The sequence below is a fragment of the Armigeres subalbatus genome, chromosome 1, assembly GCF_024139115.2.
Source record: "Armigeres subalbatus isolate Guangzhou_Male chromosome 1, GZ_Asu_2, whole genome shotgun sequence".
Taxonomy (NCBI): domain Eukaryota; kingdom Metazoa; phylum Arthropoda; class Insecta; order Diptera; family Culicidae; genus Armigeres; species Armigeres subalbatus.
This window is the reverse complement of record NC_085139.1, coordinates 270,078,318-270,099,783: the sequence shown is the minus strand read 5'-3', so window position 1 is coordinate 270,099,783 and position 21,466 is coordinate 270,078,318. Positions and strand designations below refer to the sequence as shown.

The following is a 21,466-nucleotide window of genomic DNA, read 5'->3' as shown; positions in this document are numbered from 1 at the left end:
GCGTACCATCTATGGTGGGGTGCAGATGGCGGACGGTACGTGGAGGAGGCGAATGAACCACGAATTGCATTAGCTGTTGGGAGAACCATCCATCGTTCACACCGCGAAAATCGGACGACTGCGATGGGCCGGGCACGTAGCCAGAATGTCGGACAGTAATCCGGTGAAAATGGCTCTCGACAACGATCCGACGGGCACAAGAAGGCGAGGTGCGCAGCGGGCAAGGTGGATCGATCAGGTAGAAGATGACTTGCGGACCCTCCGTAGACTGCGTGGTTGGCGACGTGTAGCCATGGACCGAGCCGAATGGAGAAGACTCTTATATACCGCACAGGCCACTTCGGCCTTAGTCTGAATAAATAATAATAATAAGTGCTAAAAAAGTGAGCTAGACTTTTTCGAACTCTTTTTCACAATAAATAGTAATTTGACCATAACATCTAAGCCCACAGTCCGATCTGGCCAATTTTCAATAAGAAAATATGAGACATTCTGCGTCGAATGCAACTTGTTGTGAGCAAATCGGTTAAGGATATGTGCCCGAAAAATGAGTGACATTTTTTACGCGATTTTTTCGTATGAATTTGTATTTTGGCCATAACTTTCGATCCCATAGTCCGATCTGGGCAAATTCAAATAGGAAACAATGGGACAGGATTCTGCGTCGAATGCAACTTGTTGCGAGCAAATCGGTTGTGGATAAGTGCCCGAAAAATGAGTGACATTTTTTACGCGATTTTTTCGTATGAATTTGTATTTTGGCCATAACTTCTGATCCCATGGTCCGATCTGGCCAATATAAAATAGGAAACAATGAGACAGGATTCTGCGTCGAATGCAACTTGTTGCGAGCAAATCGGTTGAGGGTAAGTGCCCGAAAAATGCGTGACATTCTTTACGCGATTTTTTCGTATGAATTTGTATTTTGGCCATAACTTCTGATATCATGGTCCGATCTGGCCAATTTCAAATAGGAAACAATCGGACAGGATTCTGCGTCGAATGCAACTTGTTGCAAGCAAATCGGTTGAGGATAAGTGCCCGAAAATGAGTGACATTTCTTACGCAATTTTTAGTCCATAGTCCGATCTGGCCAATTTCAAATAGGAAACAATGGGACAGGATTCTGCGTCGAATGCAACTTGTTGCGAGCAAATCGGTTGAGGGTAAGTGCCCGAAAAATGAGTGACATTTCTTACGCGATTTTTTCGTATGAATTTGTATTTTGGCCATAACTTCTGATCCCATAGTCCGATCTGGCCAATTTCAAATAGGAAACAATGGGACAGGATTCTGCGTCGAATGCAACTTGTTGCAAGCAAATCGGTTGAGGATAAGTGCCCGAAAAATGAGTGACATTTTTTACGCGATTTTTCGTATGAATTTGTATTTTGGCCATAACTCTCGATTTCATAGTCCGATCTGGCCAATTTCAAATAGGAAACAATGGGACAGGATTCTGCGTCGAATGCAACTTGTTGCGAGCAAATCGGTTGAGGGTAAGTGCCCGAAAAATGAGTGACATTTTTTGAGTAGTTTTGCACACACACACACATACACACACACACACACACACACACACACACACACATTATTATTGACAGACATCACCTCAATTCGTCGAACTGAGTCGATTGGTATATAACACTATGGGTCTCCGGGCCTTCTATAAAAAGTTTGTTTTTGGAGCGATCATATAGCCTTTACCGTATACTTAGTATACGAGAAAGGCAAAACTTATACATCGCATTAGTCACATACATTCCGAAACTTATACTTTTCATTAACTTATGAATGTCATTAGCTTTTTGATATGGTATCTTTCATTAGGTGGCATAATGAAGAGTTTAAGTATTTTCGAATGATTTTTTGCCATAACATATAAGGTTATTTTTTTACGTGTATGGATCAAGAAGGCAAGGGTGACTATTGCAAGTTTTAGAAACATTTCGAAAAACAGATATGTAGACTTCCTTCTCTTCTTCAAATGTTACGTAATTTATGACTGTTTCCTAAATAGAAGTTATTGGTAAGTACGGTGCTATTTCGCAAATCGATTTTGAAGCGTTTTACCCTAAAGTTAGCGCCTAAACGAATCTGATTTCGGAATTGTTAAACAATCTACCCATAGAATGTTGATTGGATGCTTTCGGTTGAAAATCCAGCGCCTATCGAAGTAACCAGAGCTTAAAATATTCATCTTCATGAAGCAACTTCGGTCCGAATTTTGACAAACATCGCATGAATATTCAAAACATAGAATGACATAGTCACACGACTACTCCACGAACTCATTCATTCGACTGTCACTGAGTGTGTTTACTATGTGCAGAAAAAAAACATAATAAGCTTTGTTTAAGTCGATGTTTACAGTTGAAAGTGCCTCGCGAATGAAAATCGGATTCAGTCCTGTGTGATAAATCACTTTACTCATTTGAAACGTGTTCAGATTTCAGATAATTTATCAATTTGTAAAATGTGCATAAATATTCAATGACTAATATTCAACTGAATATTGACTGTCCAGAGCCGACTATGAATGTGTCGGAAGTGAACTGACAAATGACGAAAAATGGACTTCACCAAAAATTTTCGATTATTTTACACTCTGGAAGTAACCATTTCTCAGCGATGACGCTGTCATTTTGCATCATTCTCCACCGACTTCTGGGCAAGCCCTACCAGTAGGCTACTACAGAAGTAAACCAATGGCAACCGAACGCCACAATGCATTCGTCTTTGACATTTCCAAAGTTTTGCTGTTGTGTATGGCATGAAAGAGGCAGTTCTAGCCACCACACACCGCCTGCTACATACAATCGACTTAAATGATGATGAGGCTGACGACGACGACGACGGTGACGATAGGACGACCGCATAGTTGACTACTGCTTGGCTTGGCTGCCGATGCATCAGGGTTTGGTTGATATATGTATTATAAATAATTATTAATTGTGGGAAGCTGCCGTCGACGAACGAGAGATGGCTGGCTGGGTTCGTGCCGGCTGAGCATTCAGGGTGGCACTAATGTTGTGTTTCGTTCGAGCTGTATGTGCAACGCTATGTGAAGAGCCCTCGACCAGCGGCGTCGACCGCGCTTCGTTCGAATTTCATTAAGAGTTACAATATAGGGACAAGTGGCACCGAAGTGTTCATGTTCGTGTGAATGATATTTTTGCGGTTTTTTTTGCCCGGTGGCTGCTGAAGCAGCAGCCATCCATTCAGCTCGAACGAGAAACAGCGATGTTATGAAATAGTGGAGTAGGTCTAGGTGCCCGACTGCCATAACTAAATAGAATAACATTTGGGCGGTGTGATGCCATGGAAGAGCGCTCTGGCTTTGCAACCTGCTGCGATGAAGTGGAGAGATCATGAATACGGGTGCCGCGCATTATTTCACCGAGGCTATTTGGCTGAGGATGCCTCATTGACTGGGGTGATGGGTAACCACGTGGGTAACACTGGTGCAAAAAATAACCAGAAATTTAAAAAAATAGTGTGTTTATTATGCGACCTAGTCGACCAAGTCGGGTTTTGCATACCTACTTACAGAATTAAGTGCACTTCCCCTAACTCGTTTTTCAACTTAATGTAATTCTGGCTACTGTGATTGATTGCTTCATTCTAATTTCAAAATTTGACCTACCCTTGGACCTGCCTAACTCAACATTCACCCTAACACGATGATTTAATCCGTATCGAGTAAGCAAGATTTCAATGCAAGCTTACGATACTTTACTGAATTTCCATGATGCGATGATAAGTTCAAAAATGCTTCAAACTAGTGTAATAAGTTGCAGTATGTTGGTGCTCGGTTGTATTTCGTTCCTTGTTTTTCAATTTGTTTTTTTTTTGTCGAGATCTGCATGCATTTGATGAACAAGAGTAATTTAGTTGGGGTAGATTTAAAACGTGTATCAGTCGTTTAGCACACTCATAGTAAACATTCCGAAAACCGGACACTGCACCCTACCTCACAATTGCAACATACTTATGGCCGAGTTGATGGTGATGGCGAAGCACCCCCGAATTAGTATGCTCTCGAAAATTGCAACATTTAAACTTGTGGTAGATTGTTTTTTGCTTCATTCGGAATGTTTTTCTTGTTTCTATTTCGCAGCTGAATTGTTTTAATTTGGAAAATGTTTTCGGTGCAAACTACCCCCACGCCACGCCGCCGCCCGCCCAGGCTGTAGAAAATTTACCAAACGAAGCAAATTAAGACAGAGCCGTTTGTGTCCAGCATGGCGATGAGCTCGAAGTCAAGCCGGACGGTGACTGGCATCGATTGTTTGGATCGGCATGGGAGCAAACTGTATCAAGAAGATCCAACTTCGAACAAATGTGTGAAGTAGGTAAAGTTCCCGAAGAACGTAAGGGCAAAAAACCTGATTCGGCCAACAGCACCCCCATCGCACACAGGAAGACATCAGTTCTGAGTTCTCGGGGCTCGAGTGCCGCAAATGAGAATATAGATAACTGAGATAAGTGGTGTGGTGGAACGCCAAATGTGAAGCCTAAAACGTGGTGAACAACGATAAAGGAAACGACAACAGTATCAGAAATAAGAAGGAAGAAAAAAAAGGCAAGTGAAGAAGTGAGAGTGTGGGTGGTGAGGGAGGACACGGTTCAAGAATCTTTAATGGATTGGAGCAGTCGGAAAGCAAAAAGCAGGAAGAGGCCGATTCATGCTACAAATTTCCTCTCGCCATCATCATCATCATCTTCATTATCATCGTCGAGCAGCTCCGAAGTAGCCGTTGTCTGAAGCTTCGTTAGTGGCTCGTTCTCCCAGCGCAGCGGAGAAGTCGTGGGGAAGTATTGCAATTGTCTTCCTGCACGCCATCCATCATCCAGCGCATAACCAGATTGAACCCGGTAAGTTCGTTTCTCAGTTTTCGTTTTTTACGACATGCTTTCCGATATTAATACAATGATATTGTAAAGAAATTTGGTTTCAGAGCTTTACCAATATAATTTATTTGTGACTGCTCGCGGAAAATTAGTATTTTTTTTGGAAACTCCATTCAATTTGACTCAACATTACTGATTGTCGTACAACAACAAATCTTGATTCATACTTTAGTCTCTAATTGTAATTCTCAAAAATGTATACTAGCTTTTGGATGTGGATTTATGTACTGAAACCATCAAATTTCCAGATTAAATTTCCCTAACGTCGATGATTTGAAAACACAATTTTAAATAGTTTTTTTTTGGAAAGATCTTGCGAATCGATGATTCTAAGATTTCTACAAAAAGTTTGACAAGAATCGATAATTAGGCCGAAAAAAATATTTATAGAAAATCATGTTTTTGTTTAAACATAATAATTTGAGGGGGAAACAATAAAGTTTAAGGAAAATGTAGAGGATTTAAAAACATTCTTCAACAAATACGAGGAGTTTTTTTTTATTTTCTCTTCGTTTAATTTTTTTTATTAACCCCTCCCGAATGATCAGGGATTCGGAGACCAGTAAGATAAAAAAAATATTAAATATTTGTAACAGCCTTATCTTAATATTTCACTTATTGAAAAGAGTGATGAGACATTTAAACAAAATAATAATAATTCAACATCATCTTCTTCATCTATATATATAAAAACCAATCTATGTATGTATGTATGTATGTATGTATGTATGTATGTATGTTTGTATGTATGTATGTATGTATGTATGTATGTATGTATGTATGTATGTATGTATGTATGTATGTATGTATGTATGTATGTATGTATGTATGTTCGCTTACTCCTTACTATTGAACTGCCCATGATCGCATATTTGTAACATTTGCATTTTTGTCGATTTTGAGTTCCAGCATAACTTCTAAACCTCTTGGCCGATTTCAACCAAATTTGAAACACACATTCTTTTTCTTAAGAAGACGAAGATAGGGGTTAGGGATGATATTTAGAAAACGGGATGGTTGTGGATGGACTGGTTTAATGTCTTTTTCAAAATCAGTCAATATTTTCAAATGAAATCTGCCTTCTTTTAATCAAATGATGAAATATCAATAAAAAATATTCATTTTCCGATTGTCGAATCAAACTGGCAACTCCGAGCAAGGCCGGATACATACAGCTAGTAATCTATAAAGCTAGAAAGCTAGATTAAGAATATTTGTTTGTTTTATTGTCCAGTAGCGTAAGATAAAAATCTTTAAAATTACCACCTCCGTTTCAAATCACGATATCAAATCTGCCTAACGTATTATTCTAATGTTTAGAATAATTACATTGTCAACGATCCCAAAATTTGTTGCAGCCTCTCTTGAAAATTGCTTCCGATGAAGAACGTTTTAAAGCAGTTGGTAATGAGTTCCAATGTATCACACCTCTAATATGTTTGAAAAATACATGAAACAGGCTTGTAGAACACACTTAAAAATTTCCACCGATCTCGGCTGTGCAAATCTTGGTTAAAGTTCATTAGCTGAAATATCAGCTGAATCGACGTTTGATTACGGCGGCTCCTTTGAGTGCCACAGTAGAAAGCAGAAAGTCCCGAACCGAGCGCTCGGCTGTGCGGATCTCGGTAAAAGAATGAAAAAATGCCGAGCCGAACTAAGTGTGAACCATTTACCAGAAAATAATAGTATCCAATATTATCTTGAAAAGCAGGAAATTTGTTTTTCGTCCATTATTTTCGATCACTATTTATAATTTATAATTTTATGAATTATTTCAATTATTTTTGAAGGAATTTGAAACTTCAAACACAACCTTGTTGTCCATGAAAGCTAATAACATTAATGCTAAATCTCGGTGTGTACCTCAGAAATAGAATAAGAAATTGCTGACATTTGGCGAACATAGTGAAAGGATATGAAGCAATTTATTATGATTTGCTCAACCTCGCGAACTCTTTTTTATTTGTGAGTTGGATCGCACGTGTTAACACTCAAAAATGAGGGTGTCAAAGGCAAAGGAGTGTAAGTTTCTGTGAATTTTCACATTTTTTACAAATAACGTACAAACTTTATCAATATATTTCCGCAAAGCTCTAAAACCAAAGCATTTTTTTGTTCAGCACATTTTAAAATTGTAGAAACTTGATAGAAAAAGTTGTTCGAAGAAAAGTTATTTTCAGTGTGTTTTTATTGAAAAACGAGTTTTGACCACTAAATTTTAGAGATAGACCTATAGTATCTTCACCAAAGTTTTTTCTTATGACTTTCTCCACAACATTGACGACAAAGTGAATTTTTGAAATCTATGTTGAAAAAAAAAATTACTTTTCACTTCTAGGTGGATTAACCCCAACATAGAAACATACAAAAAATCAAGAATTAGTGGAATCACTTTGCTGAAGAACGTATGGGTCAAAACTGCTATTTGCCAAAATAATTTCGATCACGTTTTTTCCTTGAAAGGAAACAGTGTGCATTGGATGGAGCATGGGGGTAGTTTTCCAACCTCAATGTGCACAGTCCGAGAGTTCTAAACTGTTTCAATGGTCAATTACGGTGCCGGCCCCGTCCTTACGGTCATCGGGATGCGAAGGAAAGGGTTATGCAGTCACACGCCCATTGCAAGCCGAGTATACCTTTGCACTTGCCACGAGTTCATACGAAATTTTATTGGAATTTGGAAGATAGGTTATGTACCAGAAGTTCGTCTTGGTTAACGGATTGCCAATGTAATACGAATTGATTATTTATAGGAAACGAGTTTTCCGTTCATTCCCAATTCTAACAGATTGCTAGAAAAGTTATTTGAAGGTACACACTTATTTTTTTAACCTGTATCTCAGCAATTTGATCAACTTTTACCGAGATTCGCACAGCGCAACCCCAGAAAACATGTTTTTTGCCGAGATTTCCGTTGAAGTTGCTAAAAATCAGTAAATAATTTGCCGAAAATCAGCTAGCAAACGTCATTTTCGCCGGAATATCAGATTTGGATTTCTGCCAAGCTGCAGAATTAAAAATTGAGTGTGTATATAGTAGAAGATGGAAACAGTATGGACTCCATTTTCAGTTATAGCGATTCCTAGAACACGAGAAGTAGTATAGGGAGAGATACAAAGTAGGAGAATGGAACGGGCCTCTTGCGAATGAAGCAAATGCGGTAGCCATATGATCACCAATCCCGTTTGACACTTCTAACCAAATATCATTTTTCACACCACATGTATCACTTAATTGTTCGTGGGCTTCGTGGCCGTACGGTTAGCGACGTCAATCGTCTAAACGCATGTACTGTGGAGTGTGGGTTCGATTCCCGCCCCGGTAAGGAGTAAACTTTTCGTAAAGCGAAAAGTTCTCCACTGGTCCACTGGGTGTTGTGTAAATGTCCTTGTCCGTTGTCTCATGCTAGATGCAGGGTGGCCACTGAAATTTGATTTTCAAATTCCCGGTTTTTTCCCGCTTTTCCCGATAAATTTTGGCAAATTTTCCCGGTTTTTATTTAACTTGAAAACAAACAGGGTAAGAATTTTGGAACTTTAACTAGGTGTTTTATTTCCTTACCAAATCGGAAGTCGGCGTTAAATTGAAGCAACTGATCATTTGTAACGAATCTTTGAAATAGTTACATTAAATGACTAAAAACGTGCTATGCAAAATGCTTTAATCAGCAGACATACTGAAATTATGCGCTAATAAAGCCACATGTAAACAAAACATACGGCTCGATTGCGCTTTGAAGTTTATTTTTAGCGAAATCATTTTTCGGCGAGTGAGCAAAGCGATGCGATTCTATCCGAGAAACTCAAGCGCGATGCCTTCCCTACAAAATCGCAAGCGAGTTGGCTCGTGCATGAAGCCTCGACGATTTCTGTTTTTTAGTTTGGTTGCTGATCTACACGGACAGATAAATCAACCCAAACTTTGAGTTCCATTTACGCACTGATGAGAATATCGCCGAAAAATCTACCCAAAATTGGGTAGTTTTCCTTTCTTTCTCATGATTGCTATCAAAACTAGAGCAAGAAGCAAACACCTCACCGAGGTTGCTCAGCCCAATAACCCAAATTTGAGTAAATTCAATATTCTCTATTTTGGGTTGATTAAGGTCCGCTTTGGATAAATTAAACTCAGCTTTGGGTAAATTGTTTACATGGGATTAAAGGCAAACTACCTAGTGCCAGAAAAGTCATTTTACTCAAATTTGGGTTATTGGCCCAAACCACGGTTTTGAGTGCAAACAACCCACTTTTGGGTAGTTTTGGTTTTCAGTGTAGATTGTCGTTGTGTGACAGTTGTAAATAAATGCAACTTCACATCATTGAACCTGATCTAATCTCTGCAATGCGTATAAAGCATACACTGCTAAAAAAGTTTACACACAAAAGACTTTAAAGTATGCTCTTTTGACTATAAAGTATTCAATCATGACTTCAAAGTACGCTCTTTCGTGGGAGAATGGGACTACACATAAAAAGGAATAAATATTATGCACAATTATGACTATCTTTTATTCACAAATGATTAACATTTATGCATAAAAACAGGAAAAGTGTGTATTGCCGATTTCACCAATTTGAAGAGTTATGTGTAGATTGTGATTTGCCCGCTTCTTTTTCTCACACTCACTCTCATTTCGAGTTGATCGATTTTTGTTACTGAAATTTACCCAAATATAACCCATTACTCGTTAGTCACATGTAAGCGTGTACACTAAATCGATTCGCGCCATGATTTGACGTCTATTTGTTTTCAGATTGAGCACTCACACTCAAATAAATATTATACAAGGAAAATCAAACTTTTTTGAGTGTATTGAGTGTGAGAAAAAGATGACTGTGAGAAAAATCTCGCAGAACTCTTAGGGTAAAGTGACCGATAGTTGACCCCCAACCAATAGTGGACCCGCCAGCCATTTTTGCATCATTACTGCACAATGTCAACATTTCGCTATGAAATTCTATCGGGAGAACCTACCTTACAGTCCTATGATTTGATTACATGCGTTGGAAATGCTATGGAAAGTCAAATTAGATGATTTTTAACAATTCTATAAAAAATAAACACGAGAGTGTCCATTATAAGAATATTTTGGGGGGTCCATAATAGGGAAGAAGAACGTTCCGAAACGGAACATGAAAATCAAATGAAGTGTCGACTATAGGGAAGCAATTTCCTATTATGGACCCCCAGGGGGTCTACTATAGGGCGAATTCAGTTAGACTTTAAAATGTTAATTTCAACGAATAACGTCGTGTATTTGGGTGTTTTATGTATGTATCGTAAAGAGGGGACGCAGAGCTTGTTGTTAGACATCAAGCAGAGTTAATATTTTGAAAATTTCTAAGCCGTTTGATAGGAAGAGCGAAATTTCGCTACTAGGGGATCCACTATTGGGCATTTTACCCTATAAAGCGCAAAAAGCGCAATAAAACTTATCCTTTTTATGCATCAAATATTACTCCTTTTGTGGGTAGTCTCATTCTCCCACAAAAGAGTGTATTTGTGCCCAAAAGAGCATACTTTCAGCTGTGCGTGTACTGCTTTGTGATTTATGTGTAAAAATGTAATTATTGTTTATTACTGGGGACATACTCGCTCAAAAAATAAAATTTCTATAGAAGGTCTTGTGTGTTTATTTCTGTGCGCAAAAAAAAATCTCGCTTTTTTTCGAGCATTTATCCTGAATCGATTTGCTCACGCCAATTGCATTCGTCGGAAAATCCTGTCCCATTGTTTCCTAATGCAAATTAGCCAAATCGAACATAACCTTCATAACCTTCTACTATATTAGGTAAGTTGTGGAAAAATATTAAACTGAAGATATTTCACTCTTCAAAACATTATAGTCAAAATCACGAACTATCAAAAAATTACCATTTTTCACTCGAAATTGATATCGAAATGATAAACTGGATTCAGAAATAAGACTTACTTAATTTTTGCACTTCACACACCATGTACTTGAGTAATAAACAATAAACAGTAAATATTTCCCTAATCAACTTTATAAAAACTTTTTGAATTGAAGAATTTTGAATTTAAATTGACGAAATTTTGTTTTTCCCGGTACAGGTCCTGAATTCCCGGTTTTTCCCGCTTTTTTTCCCGGTGACTTCAATTTCCCGTCTTTTTCCCGCTTTTCCCGTTTTCCCGGTTCGGTGGCCACCCTGTAGATGTTAAGTGTTCAGTCTGTGCGACCTCTGGTCGAAGACGGTGATCTTGTCTTTTTTTTTAAATACTTTTCACTCCTCACTCCTCATTTCTCTATTCTCATTTTCTATTTTTCACTTCCCACTCTTCACTATTCATTATTCACTTCGCATTTTGCACTTCTCATTTATAACCTTCTACTTCTTACTCCCAAATCATCACTTCCGTCTTATCACTTATTATTTCTTATGTGAATTGCGAAGTGTGATGGGAAAAGTGAGGAATGAGACGGCCGAATGTCCTGACCCCCATTTTTCAATATCAGCTGGGGACACGAAGTTAACCATGTTCAAGCCAGCAGATCCAAGCAAAGGTGGTAATGCTGGGAGTCTTGTCCTCCCTTCGAAAACGCTGCGAAATGGAGCAATTCACGCAAGCAATGTGGTGAAGGCATACGCAGTGAATTTTGGTATATAGCTACCAACACAAGAAAGGACGCCAGTCTCAGCGTAGGTGGCCTCGACGAGTATGGAAGAAAAAAATGCACAGGCTATACGCAGGTATTGAATAATTTGGGGAAAGAATGTTGATGAGCTCGCTGTGCGCTGGGCATGTCAGAGGGATCCTATGGCAGCCTGTTGTCGATCAGCGCGTGGCTAATTTGGTACCGGGCTGCCCTAGTGTTGATCATATGCGATTTTGTAAGGGTTTATCTTCAGGTTGATTCTGCACTGGATGAAAGGTGAAAGAGGAAAATCTGTCCTCGATTAATTGAAACGCCAAGGACTTTGATGATTTTCTGGTGGGGAATGGGTTGGTTCATTTTTTTAAAGCTAGGACAGGAAACACGGTGCTTTTCCTGGCCGACGGATTCGCTTTTGGGCTGGAGAATCTCAGAAGACCACAAGCAGCTTTAAGCAGCAGTTGCCTTCGAAATATTCTATTCGAAATGTCCTCTAAACCGGCGAACTATGTTTCCGAAACTGCCATCTTTCTTCAAACTTCTCACGTATGCGCCAGTTGATCAACTTTTCGACTACTTTGGAAAGGGAATAAGTAAAGGAGATGGGTTTGAAGTTGGAGGGATTCCCGTCTGGGAGCTGGTTGAAAGGGCTGCTCACTCCATATTTTAATAATTAGGATGAGAAATCAGAAAGTTTTTAATCAATCTTGTTTCATTTTATGAATGACATTATTACTCAACTTCAATGAAATAGATGTAACTCTACAGTCCTATTACTCAGATTTACGCAGAACATTTTTGGGCTAAACACAATGGATACGTTTGCGTGCGTTTTGACAGTTCGCAAAGGTATCCATTGTGTTTGGCCTTTTAGTATCCTATTCAACCGGTAAATTAACACAACGCCTACATTGCCAATGCCTTTCAACACGTTTCTGGGCTCAGCTATGAAACTTACTTTGTTTTTTTAAATCAATCAAATTAAATGAGGGGGTTTGTAAATACTTTCCTAGTATATTTGAAGTTTGTTTTGCTATTGTAAATGAATACAGATTTTCTTCATAACGTAAAAAATTAAACTAGTAAATCATTACCTGAACTACCACCAGATACAATGTTGGTTTCAAATCTACGACTTGAAAGCTGAATCAGCCACCAATTGTATTGAAATTTCAATTTATATCCAGAAGTTATACACAACCTCAGATTGGCTCCTCCACACCATGAGCCGAATCGTCACTTGAAAGCTCACTTATAAAATGAACATATTTTGGAGAACATAAAAATGTAAGTATCTGATTTTTGGTAAAACGTAGAAATATTTTCCGTATCAGGACGTATATCTGTCCCAAATGTGTCATTGTTCATTTGGGCGTTACACAAACACATGAGATAAAAGCTTAATAACTTTTTTTCGAACTTTATTATTGTGTTATAATATTATGAAGATAAGTTCAACTGAATAACTTAATTCCGAATGAGGAAGGAATAATGACACTCAATTTTATTTAATGTGAGCGTTGGTGGGAAAATTGCGTTGAATCTAATCCACAATAACAATATTCCTGCGGGCGTCTCACCTATGCAGAAGCAGAAATTCCGACCAACATTTCTGAATTCCGATAATTCTTCTTGTACAATTACAATACCGGGTATTTTCAACGGCACATTCGAACTAACGGGTTTGTTTTTAATTTGAACTTCTAGTAGTTCAATAATCATCATGAGAACTAGTTTTTTTTATCCTTTTTTGCTCTACTGTTTTGGTTCTGCATTCCGTTTGGCGATGTTCAATTTTTTATCTTCATACCTCGTGCCAAATGATGTTTGAACCATTTGAACGGGATTGAAATGAAACAGTGTTTCGATACTAAGTGGTCAATTTTCCGGTGGCTCATGGTATTCTTCTTGCGGATGTTCCACCAAGGTAGATCAGGAAAATCCGGCGCATAGTTCTTTTTGTAGAATTGTGATTAATCTAATTGACAAAACAACCTTTTTTTTCGTGAGGAATTTTGACACTAAATTGTATTTGCAGTTTTTGTGGGTGTCTCACAACGCGGATTTTTTGATTATATTGATCCAGAATAACACTAACCTTCTTCTCCCACCAACGCAGAGGAAGAAATTCTGACACTCAATTCTATTGAAGTCATGCGGGCATCTCGCCATGCATAATCTTGATCGTTCTGATCCAAAATAATATTATTCTTCTTACGAGTGTCCCATCAAATCATAGAAAAATATTTCGGCACTCCATTCTAGTGCAGTGCATGCGGGTGAATAATCATGCAGATTTTCGATTATTCTAATCCACAGTTACAACATTCTTCTTGTGGTCGTTGCATCATTGCAGAGGAAAAAAATCTGGCACTTAACTGTATCAGCAGTCCTTGCAGGCGTTTCCCCACGTAGGATTGAGATCATTCTGATCGACAGTTAGACCATGCTTCGTGCCACTGTCTGTACCAATCCGCAAAATTTCGAGCGTCCCATAAAATTCTAACAAAATTCTTCTGGTGAGCGTCCCACAAACGCATATATGAAGGAACTCCAGTATTGAATTCTATTGCAGTGCACGTGGGTGTCCCACCGAGTTGAATTGAGATCATTTTTATCCACAATGACACCATCCTTCTTGTCGGGATTTCACCAACACAGAAAGAGAAATTCCGACACCCAATTGTATAGAAGAATTGATATTTAATAAGTCTTCACTCTAATGTGTCAAATACCGTCATCGGGGGTGTCATTGGGCCAAAATGTGGTATGTTCCAAGTAAATGTTACAAAGCTCTAGTAGTTAACATTGGATTCAAGTTTTAATTAGTTTGATACAAGCTTGAATAATAAATTTACTTCAAATCTTCAAATTGGCATGACATCCCCACACTGGGACAGAGCCGCCTCGCAGCTTAGTGTTCATTAAGCACTTCCACAGTTACTAACTGCAAGGTTTCTAAGCCAAGTTACCATTTTTGCATTCGTATATCATGAGGCTAACACGATGATACTTTCATGCCCAGAGAAGTCGAGACAATTTCCAATCCGAAAATTGCCTAGACCGGCACCGGGAATCGAACCCAGCCACCCTCAGCATGGTCTTGCTTTGTAGCCGCGCGCCTTACCGCACGGCTAAGGAGGGCCTCATAATAAATTTACTACTGTGTGGGAAAAAAGTGTTGAATGAGGGAAATTCTTCATAGTTATATGCTGTTCAAAATTGGCCCATTCTCACCCCTCATAGGGGGTGACATTGGGCCAAATGAGATAAAGTTCAGCGGTGACGATGCAACGGTTCAATCGTTCATTAACCTTTTGTCTGTGCGCTGGGGTCAATATGACCCCAGGCCACTTTGAGTGGCTGCCATGTTTTTAGTTTTCAACCGATTTTCCTAATTTTTGGTAGTTTGGTAAAACTCGCCGAGATCTGTCTCCTAGGTGCAAAATCACTTCAAAAATCTTTAAAATATGCGCTACAGTGTTTTTTTTAAAAAAACTTACGTTGTCTGTGCTCTGGGGTCAAATTGACCCCAAATTGAAATTGCTATAACTTTTTAATGCTTGGCCTATTTTGGATTTTGGGGCTGTTTTGAAAGATAATTTAATCATCTTTCAGGTCGTTACCAAAGATTGACTATAGGTGGGCGGGTACATCGCGGGAGGGTTTTTCCTAAAAAGGGTACAAAAACAGTGATTTTTCATGCTTATTTTACTTATATCTGAAAATCCTACCCATTTTGAACTGCACCTTTTCAAAAAGGTTATGCAGGAAGGCGTGTGCTTTGATATGAGGTATTGATTAGTTTAGAGCTTGTTCGCTAGGTGGCGGTATATTTGAATTCATTAATTTAGACTACTCAAGTAATTCCGACATATGGAATTTTCCTCATTGTAAATATTCTTATCGCACAAATTTGCAATTTGTAACGATGACGTCTTTAATAAAGTTCGTCTGGTGGGAATGGACTGTCATGTGACGGAATAAATAATTAGGAAATTTACTAATAGGCGGCGCTAGCGTACTTGCAATATTCTTGCATATATGAAATATTGCTTTAGCTTGAGATCCCTCGTACCTACACTCAAGTTGTATTCGGCAACATTGTTCAGGATGTGTGGCACTACAAAGCGGTCCTCAATATAATGAGTACGTCTTCCAATTTTTGAATTTGTGCGATAAGAATATTTACACTGAGGAGAATTCTATATATCGGAATATCTTAGGTAGTCCAAAATAATGAATTCAAATATACCACCACCTGGCAGCCGAGTTCTAAACTTATCAACGCCTCATGCCAGAGCACATGCCTTCCTGAATAACCTTTTTAAAAAAGGTGCAGTTCAAAATGGAAAGAATTTTCGGATATAAGTAAAATAATCATGAAAAATCACTCGTTTTATACCCTTGTTCACTAAAACCCCTCCCCGCGATGTACCCGCCCACCAATAGTTAATCTTTGGTAACGACCTGAAAGATGATTAAATTATCTTTCGAAACAGCCCCATAAATCAAAAATTGGCCAAACATTAAAAAAGCTATAGCAATTTCAATTTGGGGTCAATTTGACCCCAGAGCACAGACAACGTAAGTTTTTTTGAGCACAGACAGAAGGTTAAAATAATTGTCTTTATTAAGGCTTTTACCAACTATGTAAGCAAATCAACCAAAGGCTTGGCCCAATCTCATCCCTTTTTAGCGTACATTGCTCGTTGCTACGAAAAACCAGAACCGCTATACAAAATATCCATAAAATTCGATAAAACAACAACAGATTATCGTAATATGATAACCAGGTATCCATAGATCTAAAAATTAGTTATGTAATAGATTTGAGGGTTATTACTGATACTATTTTAATACGGGTTCATTCGATCAATAGTTTTACATTCCAATTAATTCCAAGCATTATGGTACGAGCACAATTAGTTCTTGGAAATTGTTTTGTGATTTCCTTTCCACATGTTGTGGAAATTAAAAAAAAAAATGTTGAAACTCATGAGTTTCGGTTGATATACCGAGGATATTTCGATGAATTGCCTGCGGGAATTTTTTTGAACTTTCAGTGGAAATTTCGAATAATTTTCATGGGAGATTCAGATAGGGTCACAAAAAGTTCTGTTGTGCATTTTGCTAGTAAAATTATCGGAATGTTCTTCAATGAAGCCGTCGATTTTATCTGAAAATCCCTTCTTTCTCAGAGGACCCTGCACGTTATCAAGCTTGTACCTTCACTTTAGATCGTTACCAAGAAGCTAAAGAAGACAAGTTCATACAATTTCAACTAACTTCATTACTTAAAATGTATTTTTAAATAAATGCATGCCTTATAACAAAACAAAAATATTTCTCAGAAAAATATATTAAGCTCTTTTAGTGGAATGTATTAAACCGTCTAAGACGAATTAAGTATTGTCCATTTAATTCCACTAGTTAACTAGTTTTAACTAGTGGAATTAAATGGACAGTACTTAATTCGTCTTAGACGGTAAAAATATTTCTTTCAATATGCTTACCATCTGTTATTTTCATTCGCTCAGATTTCTTCCGTTACACCCAGTCTACCGGTCCTGCGTTGTTATTGTTGTGAGGAAGAATTACAATCAAGACCGTGCAGCATACGCCTTTTCATTAACCATTCTTTTCCAATTTACTTGAAATTGCACTGTTCTTTTTTTTTCGTTTCGCTATTTTTTTCTCTTACCCAAACAGTTACAATCGTCAGATTTCTTGGCGGTGGCGGCGAAAAGCGCTTTCTGCTTGTGGCAGCGCTGACCCGTTGCAATCCTCTTAAAAGGCGAAACGAAGCATCCTCTCGACGGGGACCACCAGCGACCACCGCACCGCGCCACGCCGAATCTACCCGGGCTCCGTTGTTCCTCTTTGACCCACTTTGGAATTATGCACACATGGCATGGGTGGGATAGAGTCCGTGGGGAGAGGAAAAATGTTTTGCCGCTGAAAAAGTGCAGTTAGGCGCGGATGAAAGTGTGTTTACGACTTGTTGCCATTTGCATGCGTGAAGTTGTAAACTCAAGGAGCGAGTGCGTTCAGGTTCGCCACTTAGCCATGGGAGTGTTCTGTTTAATTTACGGAAATGTGAATAGCAAATCTGAAATTAACCTAATGAATTACCTGCTTTGAATATGCTAATGCAGCTATCCAGTAGGAGTAAACTTCCAACGGAAAACTTGAACACATTCACTAAACTTTTTGTTTAATATTAACAAACACATTTCTATTAAACTGATGCCAACTATTTTCCGAAGAGTTTGTTCCTTTGAAGAAATTTGCTTTTGATGCTTTGTGTTTTATCGCGATGCTGCCTTCGATTAGTTGCTCCAAACTATTAATTAGATCCCTGAGCTCTTGCAAACTGGAATAGGAGTGTGGATCAAGAAGGACCTGGATGCCATAACTAGCACGATAATTTTAGAGTAAGAGGTGACGGCCAGAGTAGACGTGGCGTGTGATGCGACGCGACGTGACTCACGTAAAGGAGTAACAATTATCATCAAAGAACAATCAAATTGCACTGTCGCGTCTAGATTTCTATTAGGTTAAAGGCCTATATTTGAACTTTTATGATGATCCCCACCAGTGCGTAAGTAAAGCCAAAATAGTAACCTCTATCACTTGCACCGATCGTTGGTAAACCGGTTTGGGAAATAAAATGAAACATATGGTAAACAGTGAGTTGGCAATTTGACGACCCGCTCCAAAATAAAGCCTCCTGTTGCCAGCCAATGCACAGTGACGTTTCACTCATCAGAATATCCTTTTGATCGGACACCGGGATGCACTCTGGGCTTCAGCCTTGTGGAAGGTGGCTATCTGCTCATTACAGTCGAGCCAATCCAGCCTGCGATCATCAGCCGTCCCTGCCCTGTGTTTAAGGCAGATGAGGGACCTTCCAACAACAATCATCTGGCAAGTTTCCATTCAACACCTTCAGTTCATCTCTTGAAAAGATTCCTGATTCTAGACAACTCGCGGCTACGCTTCTTCCATTTGAAAATGATGCTCCCCAATGTTCCAGTACTCTGCAGTCCCACATCAGCAACGAAAACGGTGGTCTGCGCATCTACTATCAGAATGTTCGCGGGCTTCGTACCATAATCCATGACTTCTTTTTGGCGGTATGCGAAGGAGATTACGTTGTTGTTGTATATTAACCGAAACTTGGCTTGACGACGCCATACAATCAGTACAGCTTTTTGGACGCCACTACTCGGTTTTCAAAACTGCCGTAAAACCCGTGTCGATGGTGTACTAACTGCAGTTTTATCAAAATACAATTATGCTCGTAAATGACGACAGCATCAGTGATACCCTCGAGCAAATGTGGGCTCGAATCAGGATGCCTGGATTCATTATCAACATTGGGGTTGTGTACTTGTGTATATAAAAAAGGAAACATATGCGACGTGAGCAACTATCGTGGAATAACCACTCTCTCCGCTTGTTCGAAAGTTTTCGAAACCATTATGAACGACACGCTCTTCGCATGCTGCTGGCATTACATCTCTTCGGACCAGCATAGATTTTTCCCTAAGAGATCGGTCGCGATCAACTTGACAGAATTAACAACAACTTACTTGCATTGAGGCACTTGACAAAGGGCGACAAGTAGATGCGGTATACTTAGATCTTAAAGCTTCTTTCGACCGAGTGGATCATCGTATTCTACTTAGCAAACTGGAGAAGTTGGGCGTTTCCACTGCGTGTGTTGATTGGTTTAGATCTTACCTGACGGATCGAAAAGTGCTTGTGAATGTTGGATCATCTTTTTCAGATCCCTTCGTCACCCCATCTGGTGTACCACAAAAAAGTAATCTAAGACCATTATTGTTTTTGATATTCGTCAACGGTGTGACACTAGTGCTACCACCTGGAGTGAGGATACTCTATGCTGATGATGCAAAGATTTTCATTGTTGTCATCAGTCTTGAAGACTGTGTTTAACTACAAATGCTTTTAACCCGTTCAGAGGGGTGGTGCGTTCGAAACCGCTTAGTTCTTGAGCGAGTGAAAAACATCAGTGATATAGGAGTTACACTTGACGACGTACTAACCTTCCGTTTCCACTACGATAACGTGATTTCCAAGGCAAACCGAAAACTTTTTAAGAGGCTCGGAAGCCTCCTTTCAAGAGGCTCGGAAGCCTCCTTTCAAGAGGCTCGGAAGCCTCTTTTCAAGAGACTCGGAAGCCTCTTTTCAAGAGACTCGGAATCCTTCTTAAAGAAGCTCGTAAGCCAATTTTCAAGAGACTCGGAATCCTTCTTTCAAGAGTCTCGGAAGCCTCCTTTCAAGAGGCTCGGAAGCCTCCTTTCAAGAGGCTCGGAAGCCTCCTTTCAAGAGGCTCGGAAGCCTCCTTTCAAGAGGCTCGGAAGCTACCTTTTAAAAGGCTCGGAAGCCTCCTTTCAAGAGGCTCGGAAGCCTCCTTTCAAGAGGCTCAGGAAGCCTCCTTTCAAGAGGCTCAGGAAGCCTCCTTTCAAGAGGCTCAGAAGCCTCCTTTCAAGAGGCTCAGCCTCCTTTCAAGAGGCCTGGAAGCCTCCTTTCAAGAGGCTCAGAAGCCTCCTTTCAAGAGGCTCAGAGCCTCCTTTCAAGAGGCTCAGAGCCTCCTTTCAAGAGGCTCAGAAGCCTCCTTTCAAGAGGCTCAGGCCTCTTTCAAGAGGCCTGAAGCCTCCTTTCAAGAGGCCTGGAAGCCTCCTTTCAAGAGGCCTGGAAGCTTCCTTCAAGAGCCTCGGAAGCCTCTTTTCAAGAGACTCGGCAGCCTCTTTCAAGAGACTCAGGAAACCTCTTTCAAGAGGCTCGGAAGCCTCCTTTCAAGAGGCTCGGAAGCCTCCTTTCAAGAGGCTCGGAAGCCTCCTTTCAAGAGGCTCGGAAGCCTCCTTTCAAGAGGCTCGGAAGCCTCCTTTCAAGAGGCCCGGAGGCCTCCTTCCAAGGGGCCCGGAAGCCTCCTTCCAAGAGGCTCGGAAGCCTCCTTCCAAGAGGCTCGGAAGCCTCCTTCCAAGAGGCTCAGGAAGCCTCCTTTCAAGAGGCTCAGAGCCTCCTTCCCAGAGGCTCGAAGCCTCCATTCAAGAGGCTCGGAAACCTCCTTTCGACTCGGAAGCCTCCTTTCAAGAGGCTCAGAAGCCTCCTTTCAAGAGGCCTGGAAGCCTCCTTTCAAGAGGCTCTGAAAGCCTCCTTTCAAGAGGCACGAAGCCTCCTTTCAAGAGGCTGGAAGCCTCCTTCAAGAGGCTCAGAGCCTCCTTTCAAGAGGCTCAGAAGCCTCCTTTCAAGAGGCTCGGAAGCCTCCTTTCAAGAGGCCGGAAGCCTCCTTTCAAGAGGCTGGAAGCCTCCTTTCAAGAGGCTCAGGCCTCCTTTCAAGAGGCTCAGAAGCCTCCTTTCAAGAGGCTCAGAGCCTCCTTTCAAGAGGCTCGAAGCCTCCTTTCAAGAGGCTCAGGAAGCCTCCTTTCAAGAGGCTCAGAAGCCTCCTTTCAAGAGGCTCAGAAGCCTCCTTTCAAGAGGCCTGGAAGCCTCCTTTCAAGAGGCCCGGAAGCCTCCTTTCAAGAGGCTCAGAAGCCTGCTTTCAAGAGGCTGGAAGCCTCCTTCAAGAGGCTCCAGCCTCCTTTCAAGAGGCCTCAAGCCTCCTTCAAGAGGCCTGGAAGCCTCCTTTCAAGAGGCTCAGAAGCCTCCTTCAAGAGGCCTGGAAGCCTCCTTTCAAGAGGCTCGGAAGCCTCCTTTCAAGAGGCTCGGAAGCCTCCTTTCAAGAGGCTCAGAAGCCTCCTTTCAAGAGGCTGGAAGCCTCCTTCAAGAGGCTCAAGCCTCCTTTCAAGAGGCTCAGAAGCCTCCTTTCAAGAGGCCTGGAAGCCTCCTTTCAAGAGGCTCGGAAGCCTCCTTCAAGAGGCTCAGAGCCTCCTTTCAAGAGGCTCAGAGCCTCCTTTCAAGAGG

At 40.3% G+C, this 21,466-nt stretch overlaps 1 protein-coding gene across 3 annotated transcripts in view; it reads left to right on the top strand.

Moving 5' to 3' along the window:
* LOC134207529 (uncharacterized) overlaps window positions 1-21,466 on the top strand; it is a 159,637-nt gene that overhangs the window by 20,401 nt on the left and 117,770 nt on the right. For all 3 annotated transcript variants that reach the window (XM_062683233.1, XM_062683232.1, XM_062683230.1), the window contains one exon: window positions 4,121-4,878. The gene's annotated coding sequence lies outside the window, so the exon portion shown is untranslated. The remainder of the gene's footprint in view (window positions 1-4,120; window positions 4,879-21,466) is intronic.